This window comes from Callorhinus ursinus, unplaced genomic scaffold (assembly GCF_003265705.2).
Source record: "Callorhinus ursinus isolate GAN/ISIS: 27379988/994484 unplaced genomic scaffold, GSC_fseal_2.0 scaffold11, whole genome shotgun sequence".
Classification (NCBI taxonomy): domain Eukaryota; kingdom Metazoa; phylum Chordata; class Mammalia; order Carnivora; family Otariidae; genus Callorhinus; species Callorhinus ursinus.
In genome coordinates, this window is record NW_027397073.1 from 42,445,149 (window position 1) to 42,462,520 (window position 17,372).

Below are 17,372 nucleotides of genomic sequence, written 5' to 3' on the forward strand. Positions count from 1 at the left end.
GCCTCCCAAAACTGGAGAAAGAGGTGAAACGAGATTCACAAATTACCAGAGCAAAAACCTCCACTGGAACCAATACGAGGGTAGGAACACAAACTGTAATTGATAAATTGTTGGCAGCTCAGGGTGAGCAAGTCTAAGAGTTAAAAACTCAAGGGAGTCTTAGCCTTCGGGAAGCTCCTGTCCTTTCGTGAGTTTTACCTCCAGGCACTTGACCAGGAAGAAAACAATGAAAGGACAAAGGAGATGGTAGGAAGCCAAAAGAAGGGGAAGAAAGGATGGTGGGAAGGAGGAAGGAAATAATGGAAGGGAAAATAAAAAGAAAAGAATCTGCCTCTGGTTCTGAAAATAATTCTAAAATTTTGGATCAAAGCTACCCAGGGCAACTACAGCATGAGTGAAACGAGAGCATTGCCTTTTAAGGTGACAGCATTCAAACAACCAACATGTATTTGTTTAGATAAGTTATCACATGGCTGGCAACAAAATTTGCCTTTTGTGTAATATTCCTCCTTTATGTTCAAAGGAAATGATAATGAAAAGGAAAAACTAGAGCACATTTCTTTCCTTTCTACGGTTACCAACATTGATGTGCTTCAGATTGCAAAACAAAAAGTGATCACTAGGTAAATAGCATGATTTTTGTCTTAGCTTCTTTTACTGCTTTGAGAGTTAAGAGAAATCAGCATCTAGGGGAAGGAAACTACAAAAGAGAAACAGATACACCCACTCTGACTCTATAAAATCAGAGAACCTTGGAAAGCAATTTAATCTGAACAACGTTTAGAATCTTGATTAAAGTCATCGTTTACCGTCCAGCACAGATACCATTCTATCAATGAGTCCAGGTTCACCATCAGCCACATCAGAACAACATTGCCCTCAGGGAAATTTTAAGAGACCCATTCAGTTATGTCCTAAAACTGTTTCAATATCCAGACTTCAAAATTATGATGATTAATATATGAAAAAGAAAAAAAGTGCATAGCACACTGATGAAAGTGTTCAAAATATTGCTGTCAGCTTCAAACCAATGGGCAGAAACAAACTGCAGTACTCCAAGGAACTGTTAGAAGAGAAGATAAAAGAAGGAAGAAATTTCTCAGAAAAATACTTTTCTAGAAAAAAATTTAGTTTTATTCTTATGTTTATATCTTTTATGCTATTGTTTGATTTTCAAAATGCACAAAAATGTTGTAGGCTTCTTTTTGTTTTTGTTTTGGGGTTTTTTTTTTTTTTTGGTACCCTTTTTAACAGTTCTCTCTCTTTTAAAATCTTATATGCCCCCAGGAAAAAAATACACACATATCTGAATGTTCACTATGCATTTCTACACTGTGTCCCTTTGTTATCAGATGGAATTTTAAACCGCAAAATATAGAGATAAATATAAGTCTCATTGAGTGGAGGAGAGGGACGTTCAAGAGGGCAGCATAAGAAAATCCTGAACTCATCTCCTCCCACACATACACCAAATCTACAGCTACATATATAAAAATTCCCTCTGAGAGAAACCTGAAGACTAGCTGAATAGCTCCTGCACAACAAAGAATAAGGACCACATTGACAAGATTAGGAAAACCAGAGACAGGGTCTTGCCAAAAACTCCATCCTCATAGTGACCCACAATGAAGATGGGTATCACAGATACAGAGCCTATCCCTGAGGACCAAGATGTTTGTGCCCCACATAAGGCGCCACAGCCCTTGGATCCCACACTGGAGGGATGATCCTTTAAAACACCAAGCTTTGAAAACCAGTAGGGCTTAAATCTAGGAGACCCAAGAGTCTGTGGGGAATGGAAAGTCCACCCTTAAAGGGCTCATGCACAGATTCATTCACCCTGGGAACCAATGCAAAAGCAACAGTTTGAAAAACACCTGGACCGTACATGAAGATTTTTTAGCTAATCTCAAAGCATCTGCCAGGGATGCAGAGATCAGTTGGGTTTCTCTGGGGACAAAGGCACTGGCTGGCACCATTTTTTACCTTTTCACTGCACCGTGCTAGCACCAGTGGGCTTGCTGAAGCCAGCAGATTTATCTAATCCACACAGGGGACACCTTTTGCTCACCTGACTCACCTTTGCTCACCACAGGACTGAAACAATCAGAAAGACAGTTCTTGGCAAGCTATCACCCCTCAGGGCACAACACAGACAATAGACTGAAATACACTGGCAGTATTCCTGTGGAAAAGGACTATTTACTTTTCCTGGAGCTGAGGGGCAAGAATCAGATTTACCATACCTGTAGGGGCTACTGAGGTGATCTCAGGCCAGGGGATGCCATCGTTGCACTCTCCCTTGGCCTTTTTGGATTTCACTGGTCCCTCTCAGAATGGAGCTTCTACACTTGTCTGGAGCCCCAGTTTTTGCATTGTCACCAAGGAGAAACATCCAAATCACCTGGTCTGAAGGCCAGCAGAGGTTATGACTGTAGTCTCACAGGACTCCATATATTTGCATACTTTAAAAGCCATTGCCTGAGAGACTGGCTTCCAATAGGCCTACAACAGATGCTGACTGAGAGCTCTTCCTTTGGAACACTGACAAGGGCTTGACACACCTTCAACAACTGGGAATTATCAAGAATAAATTAGGCAGCTTAGACAATCACAAAGGTTTGAGAAATAACCAAGGGCTACAGCAAGGTTGAATGATAAGTTTCATTGCCTACACAAGGCCATTCCTTCAAGGCTGAGGAAAAGTAGTTGTTTTGCCTAATACACAGAAACAAAGAGAGAGTCAGGCAAAATAAGGAAACAGAGGAATATGTTCCAAATGAAAGAACAAGATGAAACCCCAAGAAAAAGTCTCAGTGAAATGGAGATAAGTAATTTATCTGAAAAAGAGTTCAAAGTAACGGTCATAAAGATGCTCATCAATCTCAGAAGAATGGAGAACACAGTGAGAACTTCAAGAAGAAGGCAAAAAAACCAAGAATGTATCGAACAAAGTCACAGGTAACTGAACTGAAAAATACAATAGAGGGCTTCAACAGCAGACCAGATGAAGCAGAAGAATAGAACAGTGACCTGGAGGACAGAGCAGTGGGGCTCACCCAAACAGAGCAACTTTAAATGACACCTTAAATCATATACACTTAATAGGTATATACAGAATATTACATCCAAAAGCAATAGAATACACATTCTTCTCAAGTGCACATGGAACATTCTCAAGGACAGATTATAATGATGAAAGAAATTCGAGAAGACACAAATAAAAGAAAAGATATCCCATGCTCATGGATTGAATGAATTAATATTTTTAAAATGTCCATACTACCTAAGCAATCTACAGATTCAATGCAAGCCCTATCAAAATTCCAAGTATATTTTTTACAGAACTAGAACAAATAATTCTAAAATTTGATGGAACCACAAAAGATACCAAATAGTCAAAGCAATCTTGAGAAACAAGGATAAAACTGGAGATATCATGCTCCTTAAATTCAAACTTCACTACAAAGCTACAGTAATCAAAATAGTATGGTATTGGCATAAAAACAGACACACAGATCAATAGAACAGAAGAGAAAGCACAGAAATAAACCCATGCTTACACTGGGCCAAGAACACACAATGAGGAAAGGATGGTCTCTTCAATAAATGGTATTGGGAGAATTGGAAAGATACATGCAAAAGAATGAAACTGGACCATTATCTTATACCACACACAAGAAATTGACTCAGATTGATTAGATTTGAATGTAAGACCTGAAAGCATAAAACTCTTCAGAGAAAACATAAACATCAGTTTGGGTGATAACTTTTGGATTTCACACCAAAAACAATGGCAACAAAAGAAAAAATAAACAAATGAGACTACATCGAACCAAAAAGCTTCTGCATAGCAAAGAAAATAATCAACAGAATGGAAAGGCAACCTACTAAATGGAAGAAAAAATTTCAAACCATGTATCTAATAAAAGGTAAATATCCAAAATATATAAAGAACTTCAAATAACTTAGTGAAAAACACAATCCCATTTAAAAATGGGCAGAAGATCTGAATGGACATTTTTCCAAAGAAGATATATAGATGATCAATAGATACATGAAAAGATGTTCAAAATCTCTAATCATTGTGGATATGCAAATCACAGCCACAATGTGATATCAACTTACAACTGTTAGAATAGCTATTATCAAAGAAGTAAGAAATAACTTACTTTGATGAGGATTTGTAGAAAAGAGATACCTCGTACACTGTTGGTGGGAATGTAAACTGGTGCAGCCACTGTGGAAAACAGTATTGTGGTTCCTCAAAAAGTTAAAGGTAGAACTACCATATGATCCATCGATTACACTTTGGAATATTTATCCAAACAAAATGAAAACACTAATTTGAAAAGATATATGCACCTCTATGTTTATTGCAGCATTATTTGCAATAGCCAAGATACGGAAAGATATGGAAACAATCTAAGTGTCCATCGACAGATGAATGGATAAAGGAGATGTGATTATACACACACACACACACACACACACACACACACACACACACACCAGAACACTACTCAGCCATAAAAATGAATGAAATCTTGCCACTTGTGACAACATGAATAGAACTTGAGGACATTATGCTAAGTGAAATAGTGATACAATGAAAGAAATACCATATAATTTCACTTATGTGGAATATAAAAAACAAAACAATCAAAACAAAACTCATAGATACGGAAGATTGATAGTTACCAGAAGGGAAGGGAATTGGGGTTGAGCAATATGGGAGAAGGGAGTCAATTGTATGGTGATGAGTGGAAACTAGATCTTTTGTGATGATCCCTTTGTAGTATATACAAAGATAAATTATTATATGATACACTTGAAAGTAATATATTATATACCAATCTTACCTCAATTAATATATATATATTTATAAATATATATGTATGCCTAATTAGCATTTGGATATGCAACTGCTTCCAAGTATATCATGAAAATAATCACTAGGTAAGCAGATGGAGCAGGTTAAAGGACCAATTTAAATTAAAGGCTGAAATCTAAAAAGCAAGAAAAGAAAAAGGGAGCTTTATGTGTTAAGAAGCAGATATTATAACATAAAACATACAGATTGTTGAAATAAGGTTAAATATACATAATTCATAGTCTAAATTAGACTTTTCTGAGCACAGCTTTCTAAAACCACATTTATGAAAAATGCGTACACACTTATTAACTAAATGTGCTTTTCTTCAAGGTCTATGTTAAATAGAATAGTAGCCAAGATATGAAAGTAGATGGCTATACCTAACTCACTACAAAACATGGTCCCAGTGCCAGCTACAGGCACCATATTGTGTGGAAATCGCATTCATCACTGCCACATCTAAACATAGGAAAAGAACAAATAAATAGATTCACCTGGTTGGATGGGATTTTAATAGCTTATGCACTCCCACTATGCTTCACCCTCACTGAACTACATCTTATTATGCCAGAGAGGTAAATGCTTAACTTTTTCTTTCTATGATACACAACAGAAGAGAACAAAGCAATCTTCTGCTCCTCCTAATACAATTTTCTGTTTTTTGGCAACTCATATTTAGGAAAATTCTTATTTCTTAAGAAATTTTTAAGAAAGTCTTAAATTCTAAACTGTATACACACACACACACACACACACATATATATATGCACGTACATATATGCATGTATATGTATATATAGTGTAAGGAACCCATGTTAATTGTAGAAGAATTTTTGTTTCAAGGTTTGCATAATGGACCCCAAATGGCCATGACACCTTAGGAAGAAACTGAGTTATTTGACTGTCAATCTTTGGCCACTGATGCGTGACTAGGTCAACCCTACCTATAAAGAAATCATAAGACTGTATCTTGGTTATTGACTTGGAAAAAATCTTTCTTCTTGGGATACCTGAGTAAAAATATTTCCCCAGAGAGAGAAAAAAGTAAGTTTATTTCAGAGGCAAGTCAGAAAGGATTCTCCTTTGGGAAATAGAGGGACCAAGAGTGCTATTAGCAGAAGTAATATTGAAATGCTAACCATTCAGTTTTAATGATGAGTATTGTTCCCTCACTGTCAGAACACGAGCTGGCTAGACATCCCAGTGACTGTATCTGGGGGCACCACTTGACCATCTGGCCAGCTCAGTATACCCAGTTAGGCATCTATGGGGATGGACACCAGTACAGCCCACATTAAAGGGAAGGGGGATTGATGCACACTCTGAGATTCAATGAAACCACTATGTGAGGGTTTTTTGCAAATCCTTGTTCTTGGACTGCTCACCTAAAATTGATTGAGGTGCTTGTTAAAAGTTCAGATTCCTGACCCTTAGAACGAGAAACTATGGAGTTTCTTCCAGGAATCTGAAATTTTACTACATATTCTGCATGATTTTTATATTCACCAAAGTTAGAGAACTGGTGTACTATATGTATGGGTCAACTTAATGGAAGCATTCAGGAGCAAAATTCCCAAGTAAGTTATCTCTGTAGAGAAGAGTCACTGGCATTAGTTAGGGAGAGCAGATATAACCATGACAGAGCCAAAAGGGACATAAGTCTAAGAAAGAGTCTTCACGTTAGAGCAATGAGAATGAAATTATATTGTGCTCCCTGAATTTTTTTTTTTTTTTTGTAGATAAAATATAATCTCCATGAACTTAAACCAATTAAAGTATGGCCTACTTAATCATTTATAGGAATATAACCAATGCATGTCATTGAAGCTCGTTCCACTTTCAATCCTCTACAAAAGCTGAAAATATATACATTATAATCTTTCTATGCCTTCCTGTCTCACCTGGTGGACAAGAACTTTCTAATCACTGGAGCTATATGCTCTGTTATAGCAATGGGGAATTCATTCTAGACAGAAAAAGGACATCCTGAAAGTTCTACTTTCTCTGTTGTGTTTTCATATATACCAAGTAACTCCTTGGTTACAAATTTAATTTTTCTAAATTCTCTAATGCTGGGCAAGTCTGTGTAGTGACATAATGTTAAACAATCCATTGATATTGTTTTTTATACATGAGTCTCCTGTGAGATTTGTTTGTGTTAATTCCATTATATTAAGCAACTTTCAACAACTGGGCAATAATTATTTTTCTAGACGTCTAGTCTAGAATATTAAGTCTGATGATTCAAGGAAGATACTGCTCAGGAATGATCTACACTGTTTGCCTAGTATCCATAGAAGACATCACTAACTCTTTACTTTCTAAATGTATTATCTCTTCCATTGTTCAAGAGACTGGTTGGGGGCCTGGGTGGCTCAGTTGATTAAGCGTCCCACTCGATTTCGGCTCAGGTCCTGGGTTTCAGCCTTGCATCAGGCTCCCCACTCAGTGGGAAGTCTACTTGTCTCCCTTTCCCTCTGCCCCTCCCCCTGCTCACTCAGTCTCTCTCAAATAAATAAATAAATCTTTAAAAAAAGAGAGAGAGAGAGGAGAGACTGGTAAAGGCTTTACTTGTAAATTCCTTTAACAATACAAGATCAAATACAACAGATTTAAATTACTGTTACCTGGGTCCCTGGGCTAAGGCACCACCTATAATAAAATGAATCTTTTCAAGAAGAAACCATTCTTTTTCTTTCTTACCTTCACATTAGCAATGTGGTATTGCCTGTTTTCTGATTTTTAAAAATTTATCCTAGTCTTAATTGTGTAGCCTTAGCACAATATGTATGAAGTTTTGAGATGCATTATTTTATTATAATCCTACTTATCTAGCAATAGAAAAAAATAATAAGTGTGCTTCTTAAAGAATATATTTCACCTATTTAGCATGATATATTTTTTTGTCCCATCATGATGCACCTTAATATTTAGAATCTAGTGGCTATTTTTTAATTTATTCATTTATTGATTTTTTTTTCTTCCAGTAAACATTCATCACCCAATAAAATATTTAAGAACTCACCAGATTGCCAGGCCCTGAGAACTGAGTCGAAATACTGGTGAGGACTTCCTTCTCTGTTAGAATTCACAAAAAGAATAATACTGACCTTAAAAACTAAAAGCTAACTGCATGCATTTGTTCATCCAAAAGCGTTTGTCAAGTATATACCAAGTATATACCAGGTAAAGAACAGGCTTAGGCCGTGTTCTAGGTCTTAAACATGTTCTAAGTGTTAGGGTAATATAACCTCAATATTTCTATGCTCTCTTCTGTTTTCTCAACAAACAGTAGATTCTGATTATTTCTAAGGCAATCAGAAGATTTGTTTTTTTGCATGTGTCTTTTCTATTACATTATATAATATTGCACTTAAGTACATACAGTATTTATATAGTGCTTACATATATAAGCACTATAGTGTGGAGTGTGGACTTTATGATATTTTGCCAGTGAGGACCGCTAAGGTGTACATTCTCATTTAGGACAATTCACTGCTCTTAAAGTTGAAGCGTGAGCTATCTAGCACAAAAGATACCATAACGTCCCCATGTTAAACAACAAGACATTGTGAGAAGGTGTTCTTATTCCTTTTATTCTTGATTCTTCCTTCTCAGGTTTGTACATCACCCATCCTACACAAAATGCCACACTTTTCTAGAGTCTCTGTGTTCCACAAACCCTATTGCTTCCCTGAGGAAAATTCCACCTTCTACTAACAACAGAAAGCCTTTCCCATTATTTCTTTTCTGCACCACAGACCTGAAATTGAACTCAGGTCTTCTGTTGTATAGGTATGCATGGCCAATTCAGCTCAGACTTACAGATCATAAACAGAGCATGAGCTTCAAACCACGAGCAGAGCTTCCTGATGGAATGAGTTATTAAATAACACAGCCCTCATTGATAAATATTTTTCAGAGACCACCAAGTCTAATCTCATAGAGGAGATTACAGTGGTCCTCCATTATTGTCCAAAGCATTACTGGGCTCTTTCCTGCTCATCCTAAGGTCCAGTACACCCTAGCTTTTTGAGGTTTGCTCATTTACTCAGTTATACACTGAACAAAGAGAAATTGTGTACTGAGTGTCACTGTTCTAGGCTCTGGGTGTCAACATATTTAGAGCATATTAAAGGCATAGTCTTATAAGAGATGTCTTTGGATAACAAACAAGAAGAGAAATAGGCCTCAGATCACATCATGAAGAATTCAAAGTTTTAAAGACAGTAGAAGAGGCTGAGCTTGGAAAGTAGGGTACAAATAGGTGAGAGGAATACCAGGAGAGTGTTGGGACATAGATACAAAGGGAAGGGAATGCTTCAACATTATTCAGTGTAGGTAACAAGTCTAGCAAGTTAGGAAAGGGGTAAAGTTCATTAGATTTACTGCCCTGGAGATTATTGGCGACCTTGATGAGGATGGCCTGGTGGTGTGATGGAGATGGTGGTGAATCCAGATTGGAATGAACTTAAGAGTAATTGGAGATAAAAAAAGTAGACACAGTGAGTATAGAAAACTCATGGAGGAGGGAGGCAGAGAGCAGTGGCTATGTGGAGATAGGTTGATGAAGTCAACTATTGTGTATAACAAAGGAAGATTTGCACATGTTTAACAGTAAATAATAGGTGATTCTATACTTTTGGGAGGGAGTGAAGGTTGCCTTCGTCAATGTTTTTGATTTAGGGTCTCGCTATTTATTCTACTCAGAGTCTGATTATATTGTTTTGATTTAACAACATTCTCTGAGATTAAGAAGTATGGAGAACCATGCAAGTAAGACATATTCCATACTCTCAAGGAGAGTAGTGGTGAGACAAATCTTTAAGTCCAAAGGGCTTTATATTGTATTAAATGCTGAGATGGAGAAATAGATATGACACTATGAGAGCAGAAGGAGCATTAATTCAAATTGGGTAAGCAAAAGCTTCCCGGAAATGTTCTGTTTGAAAGACAATAAGTTTCACAGCCGGAATAGGGTGATATGGGAGAAGGATAGTATGCATGAAGGCTGATACTTTTAAACATATTATATATTCAGAAACTGGAAGCAGGTAGATGTAATTCGTGAAAATCTCTATATCTAGTGTGGAGGAAGGAAGGGTCTGCAAAGAAAGGAGGCAAAACCCTGTTAATGCAGGCCTTTGTGGCATAAACTATGGAGTTTGACCTCCATCTTGAAAAACCTGGGGAACCATTGAAGGATTTAAGAAGAATGAGACCATCATCATCATCATCATCATTTCCGTAAAAGCTAACATATTGAGGACTTATTTTGTGCCATGCATACTTTTTAGCATTGTTTATGCATTATCTCATTTAATTCTCTTAAACCCACACAGAAGTAAGCATGAATTTTATCCCCAGATTAATAATTTGGAAATGAGTATTGCTTACAAAATTGATGCTTGGAAATGAATGCCAGAATCTTCAGCAGTGCTACCCATAAAAGCCAGCCACCTTCACCACCACACTCTCTCAAAGGTGGGTTCTGTGAGGCCTTGCTTGATTCTTTACATTTCTCTTCTGTAGCAAAGTCTCACATTTGCATTTCTGGTTCCTGGATTGTATTCTTGTGCCCAAACTATTAGGATGACTGGAAAAGCCAGGTCTAGTTCCTGTCTTAGGAAGGCAGGATTCATAAAGAAGGACATTCTTCAATCAGAGAAGAGTTTTTCAAAATATCCTGAGAGGACACACTATGTGTCAAATGATGTCTAAAGCCCCCCAAAGATGGTATACAAACATAAGACAAAATTTGGCACTATAAAACCTTTTTTAAATAAAAGAATGGAATAGTATAAAAAAAGATGTATTTTGAAATAAGTGATGCATAGTGGGAGACTAGTTCTGCTATGCAATAGTTATATGACTTCTAAAAGTTACTCAGTCTTAAGGCTTAACTTCCTCTTCTATACAATAATTTACAATGACATGTAAACTAGATGTAATGTATAGATAAGGCAGGGAGAAAACAGAGCTGCTTTTCATTTTAAGATTTTTTTTTTTAAGTAATCTCTATACCCAACATGGGGCTCAAACTTACCACCCCAAAATCAAGAGTCCCATGCTTTCCTGACTGAGCCAACCAGGCACCCCTGAGCTGATTTTTAAAAAGCAACAGTTTCTGCATTCTAGGATCTAAGCTGAAATGTCTTAGGTGAAATTTTCATATGAATATTTAGTGGTACAGGGCGCCTGGGTGGCTCAGTTGGTTAAGCGACTGCCTTTGGCTCAGGTCATGTTCCTGGAGTCCCGGGATCGAGTCCCACATCAGGCTCCTTGCTCAGCGGGGAGTCTGCTTCTCCCTCTGACCCTCTTCCCTCTCGTGCTCTCTGTCTCTCACTCTCTCTCTCTCAAATAAATAAATAAAAAATAAAAAAAAAGATGTATTGAATATTTAGTGGTACAGAAGTAAGGCAAGGCTGTAGCTGCTATTCCTTTAAAAAGGAATATAGCAAATAATATATACTAAATATGCTAAAGCAGAGCCATAGCACACAGGAACCAGGTAGGCTTTCCTTTTCTGCTTTGTAATTGTGTTATCTTAAAGATTTACTTAAATCTATTCACTGCACAGTCTTGTATTGAGTGTTACTGTAATTAAAGAGAAAGGATTGTGTCCACCCTCAGAGCAAAACTAACTAGGGAAGAAGGGTTACAGCTTGGAGCAGCAGGTACCAGATGGTCAAGAGAGCAGACTGACGTAACCAGAGGAGGTACAGTGAATGGACAGGAAACAAGCAATAGCCAGGAAGAGACAGACTCCGGCTGGGATTCCTTAGAGGTAACTGAGGGGGAGCTGGACCTAAATGCTCACGCAAGATGGAGCCATAGCTGACCCTGGTGGTGCCCTCCGAGTCGGACTGGTAGACCATCTCTGTGCAACCACTTCCCAGCCTCAGTGGGCTTTGCAGCTGCCTGCTTGTATTTGCTCTTCTCTGAGGACTAGGGCCCACCCTTATGGGGAGCCAGAAGTACAGGGGAATTTATTCCCTCCACCCAGCTGCAGTCCCTAACAATAACTGACTAGAACAAGAGCACGGAGGCTCCTCTCCTTTGCCTCAAGGCTGGACAGTCCTTGGTGTTTTTACATTACAGAGCTCCCTGAGGGCTGGGGCTGAGTCTAGGATTCCACTGAAAACACAGAATTGAGTGGCTGCTTCTTCTGCTTTCCTTTGGGGGATCTTCCTTAACAAATCACTTGAACCTGAATCCTTGCCTCGGGGACTGCTTCTGAGAGGATTAATAGAAGACCTGGCTCTGCTGGGCGTGATTAGGCCAGTTAAGACCCCATTACCTGGAGAATTTAGGCATCATGGATTTAGTTACATAAATTTACATAAAGATGCCTAAAACACAGTTAATGATTGCTAATCTATCTCTTTCATGCCTCCCCACCAACCTCCAAATTCAGGTAGAACCTTAAATTAATCCGTTCCCTGTTCTGCCTCACTAAAATGATCATAATGACTTAACTGTTTTAAGGGAACAAAAGGAGACTATCTACAAAAGCTTTTTTAAAGTGCTACTTTTTTAAAAAATAAGGAAATTTACAAATGGAAATATTTAAATTACATTTAAATAGATTGTAGGTATGAATTACTATTTCAGAAATAGGAATTGGGAGAATGTTTTTCAAAATGTAAAAAATGTAAAAACTTTAAAAGCTCCCTTTTTATGGTATTTACTATACATTAGTTGTATTTTTAATGATAATGGCCCTTCTTTGTGGGGTGATTATGTAAACATCTAAACATGAAGTTCTTGCTATTTCAAGGAAAGCAAATGATGTTTGCCAAGAAATAGACATAACAGTTTGTATACCATTCTATACTAAATACATTTTCTTTTCTTCCTGCCTGCCAAAAATTGACTAATTTTTGTATTAATCATATTTGAATATCAGTAGGCAGTAATTATATATGTAAACCTTACTTTTTGAAAAACAAATGTTTGTATCAACTGCTTTGCAAAGCTGAACTTTAAAAGTAGTATCCTTAACATATTCTCTCTCTTTCTTCAAGTACAACAGCAAAAATATATGAAATATAGATTCTTTGAGTGATATTACTCTCTTCAATACTTTGGTTTGCTATTACTCATTATAAATCCAATTATTGACAAAAATGAAACTTTCATTTCAACGTGATTATCATCTATCATTTTGTGTGAGCTGGTCTGTACCATAAATATTTTACTGTTATCAGATTATGATAAAATAGAGTTCTCTATTATGAGTTTCTATCATCCCAGAAAAAATAGACATTACTAAAAGCTTTCAAGTTAAAAATAGAAATCACCAATTTAGTATGTGTATGATTGTTATAATGATGTTTATCAAACCCATAAGTGTATCTTACATTTTGAAAATGGTCTTAAAGGCACATAAGGATGTGTTGGTATTGCCCCATTTCTTAAGGATGGAGTAAGAAGCAAAGGCATCCGTATCACTACATGTGATAGTAAATACTTAATACCATTCCCTGTGATATTAATCACCCAATACTACTACCTGTGGTATAAAATCTTGTTATCTCTAGCTGTGATATTAAATGCTACTGGCCAATGGTGCTACCACAAAAGTGTATTTGCTGGCTTTAGCAGCAGCTCCTGCTGTTCCTAAAAATAACATTTCCTGGACTGCCAAAATAGCACATGGCCCAGTGATGGATAGGATGGACTTGACAATTAAGCCATCTGCTTGCTGGCTTCTCTGATTTCTGTGCTTTTGCTTCTGCTTTGCTGCACAGCTCAAGCATGGCTGCCATTTAGAAGAAAGACTGGACAAGGAAACTAATCTCTACCATATTTCCTAGATGATTTTAACTAATAACTTCCCAGACTGAAAGGGAAATTTTCACATGGTATTTGCACATGCTAGGCCACTAATGCTTGGAAGATATTAAATATCTCTAACCAAATTGATACACATAGAAAAACACTGGGCTGGAAATTTAAATAAAGGTTCTTGTAGAACAAAACTACTGAGTCACTTAGATCCAGTTCTACTGACAAAATGTCTGTCTGCCTCATGGAACAATTTCAAACCAACTATGACTAGAAGAAACGAGAAATAACTCTTTTTATTTTCTCTTCCAATTTATTTTGTAGACTGAACTACACCAAAACAAAACAAAACAAAACAAAAACAAAAACAAAAACACAGAAAACCCTAGAAACTATATTTACTTTGTTATATTGACCTACTGAGAGTTAGCAATAAAATGCCTAAAGATTGAATTTAATATATCTCATTGTGTTCTCTCATGAGGTGGAATTACTTAGTAGATTATCTTTTTTTCTCTTTTTGAAACATTTTTCTAGCCCATTGTCCTGTTCTCTATTTCCAAGGCAAAAGTTGGCAGCCACTGTTGCATTCTGGAATATTACCTATCAATCCAATGGAATTTAGTAATTTTAGGCTATGGCTCTGTATTGATTTAGAGATTAGGGTAGAGCTACCAATTTCTCTTAGAATTTTTTTCCTCTTGGCAAAAGAAAAATTCATACTTTAGCTTTAGTTACTGGTTTGAAAATCCAAGAACATTTCAAAAACATTTCGTTAAACAGAATAACACAGGTACAAAAAAATATTCCTGTGCCTCAGAAATAATAGTTTTTTAATATAATCAAGAGACAAATCAATATTAAAGTATCATTTTATAGATTAAATGCAAAAATAGAGATTCTGACTACTTATTATTGCATGACTTGGAAAAATGGATATGTCAGCCTTTTATTCATTTCAAACACAAGCACTTAGTAAGCACCTACTTTGGTTTACAGTTAGAGTAACTGTTAGAGTAAGTTAGAGTAACTGTTAGAGTAAGCTTGAGAGGTACAAGAATAGATACCTCCCCACCCAAAGAACCTAGACAGAGTCAAGCAGTGGAAATGAAATTAGCATACATTCAAAATGCAAGGTAAAAAAGACAAGCATGTGGGACGCCTCGGTGGCTCAGTCAGTTAAACATCTGCTTTTGGCTCAAGTCATGATCCTGGGGTCCTGAGATCCAGGGCCATATCAGGTCTCTCTGCTCAGCAGGGAGCCTATGTCGCCCTCTCCCCCTGCCTGCTGCTCCCCCTGCTTGTGCTCTCTCTCTCTCTCTCTCTGCCAAATAAATAAATAAAATCTTTTAAAAAAAAAAAAGACAAGCATGTATAAATGCCAACCTGGAATTAGCATAACATGTAGTCTATTTGATTAACTTTCTCCTGTAATCCAAAAGTACATATATGAAATTCTTTTTTTTTAAAGATTTTATTTATTTATTTATTTGAAAGAGAATGAAATAGAGAGAGAGAGAGAGAGAGCATGAGAGGGAAGAGGGTCAGAGGGAGAAGCAGACTCCCTGCTGAGCATGGAGCCCGATATGGGACTCGATCCCGGGACTCCAGGATCATGACCTGAGCCGAAGGCAGTTGCTTAACCAACTGAGCCACCCAGGTGCCCCCATATATGAAATTCTTTTAATTTCTGTCCCAAATATTCATTATGTCTCATTGTTTACTTTAGGAAAGAAACTATATTTTGTCAAATCTCTAAGGCAGTTTAACCCTGAAATTGAAAGCTATAGGAAGAGAAACCTTGTTACATATGGTTATGGATAGATTATTCTCACATTACATATCATTTATTTTCAGCAAGTCTTTATCAGATTAGTATGGAAGATCCTGCATAAAATGGAGATAATATGTAATAATGAGGAACAGACAATTGTATATCACTTGTAAAAACATTTTTCCCCCAAACAGTTCATCTACTATTTTTCAACTGTTGACTCTCAAAAGATGTACAACATCAATCGCCCTTACACAAATTAATGGACAAATTAAAGAACAAACAATGGAGTCAGGGAAGTCATGCACAACAGAGGGCTTGCTGCACAGTCTGTTTTTATAAAGTTTAAAATCAGGCAGGCTTCTATGATATTAAATGTTTTGATGGAGTTCACCCTTGGAGGTGGGCAGGGACTGGTAGGGACTCTGACAGCGTTTTCTACAGTCCTGGTAATATTCTATTTTCTGATATATTTATAGGGATGCATTCACTTGGTGAAGATTCATTGAACTGTACACTTATGATCTGTGCCATTTTCAGATAACAGGAAGAGGGAAAGAAGCAAGCAAAAGCCAAATGTTTCAATTTTTTTTTTTTTTTGTAAAATAGTATTGTAGATCTTCAAAAGGAAAACATACTAAATTTAAAGTTTTAATGATATAACATACTTATGGCCAACTTTCACTACCTAGGGTCCTAAAAGGCAAAATGGGAAAGAAAAAATGCTAAGTTCTATAGTCATAAAAATCCACAAAGGAATAAATATGGGAGTCATATATTTTGAGAAAATATACTCTGTTTTCCATAAATGTGTGCAATGAACTTTCTCAAAAACAATTATAAATTTGGTAAGTAATGAAACTATAAATGATAAAGAACCAGATTTGTTTTTTAATTGTGGAGTAATATGGGGAGATAATTGGACACCTTTGAAAAGTTTATGAATTCTTTAAATTCTTTCAGGCTTCTACAGAAGCTAGTAAGTGCTTAAGACACTACTGATAGATCAGTGGGCCTGAAAACTTCTTAGTTTAGAATGAAAGAATCTGAGTCACAAATACTGTTCACCAGAAACAAACATGAGGGCATTTATAAATATCTGAATAATTGAAGGTTTAATTTTGCATACCGATGTTAAATGTCATGTTGACCTTTATCGTCATATGAGGTAATTATTTATTAGTAATATAGGAAAACTGAGCTATAATATAATCTTCAAAGAACAAATGCAACTTGTCTGTGATCACTGGTGTTAACTTCATTATTTTTTAATTTTATTTTAAAGCTGGAGGTGATTTGAATGATCCAACATTCTTTTTTTCATAGATGTGGAGCCTTAGCCCCCAAAGTTCATACATCAAGGTAAACACAAAATCAGATGTTTAACTCAAATCTTCTAATAACTTGTCTAATACATTCATAGGCTTCCAAAAAGAAATGTTTTAAGACACTGAAATGAATAAAGGCTATACATGACTTTTCCTCTACTTATTAACCTAACTCGAGGGACTTAAAATTTTTTGGAGTTCGGGTTTGGTTTTTTAGCTCTCTGTTCAAGGAACATGTAATTTGGCAGCCCAGGATGTACTAGGGCAGGCTCACTGTTTGTCAACCCATCTTATTCCTGGCCCTCACTGAATCACTAGCACTCCTTAGAGCACAGTTTGAAAACGAATTTATTCTAGAAGTAATTGCTGGAATTCTAGTATTCTAAGGCAGTAAACTGAATAGCAGTTATAATGTAACTCTTCTAAAACACAGAGTCATAAATGAGAGAAAGTGATCCACTAAATAAGGTTTGGTATCCAAGAGTATGAATTATGCCCCGTGGAAACAAATTATTTTACATGAGAACAAAATACTTGTCTATGAGGCAAAATGATGGTTGTTTCAAGACAATTGGAAATATTTACTTAATTATATTTTTAACTG

General features: G+C 36.5%; 1 long non-coding RNA gene across 1 annotated transcript in view; it reads left to right on the top strand.

The window, feature by feature from the left end:
• The window catches only part of LOC141373683 (uncharacterized), a 33,257-nt gene extending 25,319 nt beyond the window's left edge, over positions 1–7,938 (top strand). Inside the window, exon 3 of the long non-coding RNA XR_012379930.1 lies at positions 7,864–7,938. This is a non-coding gene — a long non-coding RNA (uncharacterized lncRNA). The remainder of the gene's footprint in view (positions 1–7,863) is intronic.
• The last annotated feature ends 9,434 nt before the right edge of the window (positions 7,939–17,372 follow it).